The 4979-nt window shown below is 37.0% G+C and overlaps 1 pseudogene; it reads right to left on the reverse strand.

Moving 5' to 3' along the window:
• Positions 1 to 1166: 1166 nt before the first annotated feature.
• Positions 1167 to 2164, reverse strand: LOC101429731 (olfactory receptor 10T2-like; annotated as a pseudogene).
• Between the last annotated feature and the right edge of the window lie 2815 nt (positions 2165 to 4979).

A 4979-nucleotide genomic window follows, 5' to 3' on the forward strand; every position in this document is an offset into this window, starting at 1 on the left:
AAATGCTTTGGGAGGACATGGGGCAAAAAAGCACTTTAATAGATTTTCCATGGAAACTGGTACATTAAAAAATTCCATGACTTTTGTAGGCAATTATGTCAGTTTATTTTTTCTAGAAATTCATACATTCCAAAGAGTTTCCAAACTTGCTTGAATAGCATTGAACTAAGTTGTATCACTTAGGGTTCTCCAGAGAAACAGAATAACCAAGATCTATGTACATACGTATGTATGTATAAAAGTTTTATTTTAAAGAATTGCCTCACAAAATTGTGGAAGCTGGCAAGGCTGAGATCTGTAGGGCAGATCAGCAAACTTGGCATTGCAGTAAGAGTGATGGTGTAGTCTTGACCCTGAAATCTGCTGGGGAGGCTGGATGGAAATGCCAAGGGGAGTTGATGATGTAATATAGGGACAGAATTTCTTCTTCATAGAATCTTCATTTCTTTGTTCTCAAGCACTCTGACTGATTGGATGAGAATTATCAAGGGTAATCTCCTTTATTTAGGACTAAACTGATTGTAGATGCTAATCATATGTACAAAATACCACCACAGCTACATTGAGGCCAGTGTTTGACCAAACAAGTGGACATCATAACCCAGTCAAGATAACACAAAATGAACAATCACAAAAATATTCTTTTAAAATACTTTTAATTTCTCTGTGTTGTGGTCATCTCCTCATTCTCCATTTTAACTTGGTGTGCTTGTGCTTTCTCCATTTTTAAATTAAGTAAATTATTAATATTTCCTTCCACCCTACCTCCCACCCTCCTTTCCTTCCTTCCTTGCTCCCTCTCTCCTTTCCCCTCTCCTTCTTTCCCTCTCTCCCTCTCTCCCTTCCTTTTTCTCACTCTCTCTTTCTCTTCTCTCCTTTCCTCCCTCCCTCTCTCTCTTTCTCTTATTCTTTCTTTATCTCCCTCCTTCATATAATTTTATTCCTTCTTCAAAGGCAACTACTATATGAAACACTGTATTCCAAAATATGCTTTTTTAAGTTTACTATGTACATGTGTGTGAGTGTTATAACATTTAAAGATAATTTGAAACTGCATCTTGTTTAGTACTAAGAAAATGGTGAGGAAGGATATATGCAGCAATTACACAATATTTTATTAATTTTGTACAAAAGTTATTATTTATAGTGGAAGTATTCCTCTTTCTCTACTTTTGTTTATCAAATCTCTGTACATTTTTTAAATATTCATGGTCCTTTTATTTGCCATTTGATGGATAAACCTATTTGCATTTCCTAGCACTTTCCTTAGGGCTAGCTGCATTTCTTTGTTTCTTAGAGTGTAAACAATTGGGTTAAGCAGAGGTGTCAGCACTGTATATGTCATAGCCATCAGCATGTCTTCATAGAATGAGTCATTCTTCTTTGGCCTCAAATAAACAACAGAAGCAAATCCATAGTGTAAGGACACCACAGTAAGGTGGGAGGAACAAGTTGAGAAGGCCTTATACCTACCTTTTGCAGAGGGCATCTTCACAACTATAAATACAATGAAGACATAAGAAATCATAATGAAAATAAAGCTGCCCACCAGCACAAAGGCAGAGAGCACAAAAATGAGAACTTCATGAAGCGAAGTAGAATCACAAGCAAGGGAGATCACAGGTGCAATGTCACAGAAGAAGTGCTGGATGGTTCTGGAATCACAAAATGACAAACTGAATACTATGATCACAAGGCACAGAGACACCAGAAATCCAACCACCGAAGAAGCCATCATCAGCTGAAAGCAGACCTTTCTGGTTATCAGCATGGAATAGTGCAGTGGGTTGTGGATGGCAGTGTACCGGTCATAGGCCATGGAGGTCATGATGAAGCAGTTGTTGCCTGCCAAGCCGAGAAAGAAAAACATCTGTGTTGCACACTCAAGGAGAGAAATTGTCTTGCGTTCTGATAGCAAATCCACCAGCATACGTGGAATAATTACAAGAGTGTTACACGTTTCTGAAAAGGACAAGCCACAAAGGAAGAAGTACATTGGGGTGTGAAGGCTGTGACTGAGCTTGATGGCCACCATAATGGACAGATTTGCAGTTAGGATGGCCACGTGGAAGAAGAAAATCATCACAAATAGGAGAACCTGCAAGTCTGGAAAACTGGAAAATCCCCACAGAAAGAATGTGCTTGTTGTTGTATGATTGCCCATCCTCATGGTGGGATCAGCAACTCTCTCCCACGAGGTGCAGAGGTGCTTGAGGTCAAAACTCTGAGATGATCACAAAGACCTCCTTCTGCAGTGATGTCACCAGGTCTTAAATCAAGTGTCCCCAGGCAAGATCAAGACAACTCTTAAGGAGATAGCTGGGACAAAGGAGCAAAATGTATCTGGTTGATTCCAAGACAAGGGAACTGAGTGATGAAAGAAAAGATTGTAGTAGGAGATTCTGCAGAATGCTACAGAGTAGGCAAAAATATCTTCTCATAGACACATTAACTGAGAAATGTTTATTTCTCTTCTTTGTAGACAGGAACTGTATAACAAGGGAATATGAACAAAAGCATTTATGTTCTCACCCACCAGACTTTCAAGTGTTTTGTGTGATTTAATGGCAGTCTGGCATTTGGCAGTTCATAGAAACTATTGATTAAATGAATGAAATCAGTATGATACCTCAAAATATTCTGGAAAGGAGAATAAACATTTCTGAAAGAACTTTGATATTTCTTTCAATGTAATTATATCTTCAGAGGCACTCCCCAGATTGCATTAGCTATGAGGGTGCTAATTATGACAACGATTATACCAAATAGATTATTTAATGTGTTGTAACTTTTGCATATTTCCTATCCATACTAATATGTGGATTTGATAGTTCTTAAGACAATCTTTTAAGAACATTTCATTAAAGTTCTTTCCAAAATGCCTAATATAACAGACTAGCTCAAAAGAAAAATGACTTTGGAGAATATATCTCACTGTAGAATGGCAAATTTTGGTCCTGATATTCTGAAAAACTTCTGAGATTTTAGCAGAACCTAAAGGACCTTTCCAGCTGAAATACTACTTAAGTGATGGGCTTTGCAATATAGACCTGAAAATAATCAAATCAATTTCCTTAGGTCAGTTTCAAAAGTGGTATTTCCATTCTATTTTCCATCAAACATCCACTCCAAGTGGGTAGTGAAATAATCTGAAGATTCAGCATAGAATTTTCATTTTAATTTCAATAACAATAGTGCCCCTTCTATTTGAACCTATAATTGGCATTACACAAGTTGAATGTATGTCCCAGATGAAAGTATTCTGGCTGTTCATATTCTGGTTGAGCCCTGAATCTCAGTAGAGAGAAGTCAATACCTACTCATCAGACTCATGCAGGAACAACTAGAGAAGGATTATGATGGATGGTGCCCATCGTAAGAAACAGAGAGTGTCTACAACTCCATGTGGGACAGTTCCATCCATCTGCCCCATGGGATCAAGGCCCCCTCTCAGTCAGAAGCAGAGTAGGCATCACCATCCTAAAATCCTTAAACTGAAGAATGAAGAAACATCGGGGGGGAGGATACAAATATGGATCAAATTATACATATTGTTTCTATAGTAATGGAAGTACTTGTGTCATTGATATGGAGGCAGGGGTCACTGGAGGTTTTGAGGGGAAGGAGAAGGCAGAATGCATGTAACATGGGGGCATTTGGGGGATACCAGAATTGTTCTGCATGACATTGTAAATTTTGTCAGAACCTATAGAATTGTGTGGTGCAAAGGGTAAACCATGATGTAAAAAGTAGACCATGGTTAGTAGCAATACCTCAAAGTGTATTAATCAATTATGGTAAATGTACCACAATAATGAAAAGTATGGGAGGGGGAAGGCGTGGGGTACATGGGAATCCTCTATATTTTCAATGTAACATTTAAGCAATCTAAAACTTTTTTAAATATAAAGATAAAGAACAGTAGAAGAAATAATTTAGAAAAAGGTGAAGGGAAAGAAAAATATTGAGGAAGAAGAGGTTGGAAAAGAAATGGTTGGGGAAAGGAAGAGAAACACTGACTGGAAATTACTCCATAAGATCTGCAGTGATCAAAGACAAAAGAAGAATATATATTGTTAGTTAAGGAGGTGATGTCTTTTATTTGCTGTATATTTGTGGGTAAAAATACATCATGAATCAAGTCAGGTAACCAGTACCTAATCAATACCTAAATATTAGAGCAATCTCATTTAATTTGCTATTATGGAATTTACATCTTGGTCTTTACAGAAAATGAAAGAAAGGTTCAGAGAGATTATGATATTCAGAGGCCATGAATTCATTATTGAACGTAAATTGCCTAAATGCCTATAATATGCCAGACAGTTCTCTTCATGAGAAACACAATATGAAACTGACATATAGGATCTCTGTGATGTTAGAGTGCATGATTAGTTTGGTTTGTGAAGTTCAGGAACCCCTCTCTAAGGAGATGTCTTACTTAAATTGGGAAAAAAAAAAAGACAATAAAAAAGCATTACAGGCAAAGAGAATAGATAACAAAAGAAGCTTACGGTGGGAAATTCATCTGTCCAGGCAACCTTCAACCAGTCTCATATGGCTTGGCTTTTGAGAGTTGAGGGTAACAACTTACAATGAGTACAGCTAACACTGTTGACTCATAAATGTTATTGTGACTGAAAAGGGTGTCTATGGATGTAAATGTCAATTGAAAGTAAGCTTGAGAATGATCTAGGGAATGTCTAACAGTGGTTTCAGTGGTGGATGAAGATTGTGGTTAGTAGTATAAATATAAGAAATTTCTTTCAAAATCTGTTAAGAATATGTGATACAAAGGAAAATGACAATAAGGTACCTTATGGACAATAGTTAGGAGTAATATTGTAATTCTTTTTCTGCAATATCTGAAATTTTAAGATCTCTTTTAAAGGACTCTCTTTCCTCTCAAGTTTTCCTGCTTTACGTCTAAAGGAAAATCTTTTCCACTCTTGTTGCTTCAGCTACCATTTACTTTTGAC

Source organism: Dasypus novemcinctus, chromosome 10, assembly GCF_030445035.2.
Source record: "Dasypus novemcinctus isolate mDasNov1 chromosome 10, mDasNov1.1.hap2, whole genome shotgun sequence".
Lineage (NCBI taxonomy): Eukaryota > Metazoa > Chordata > Mammalia > Cingulata > Dasypodidae > Dasypus > Dasypus novemcinctus.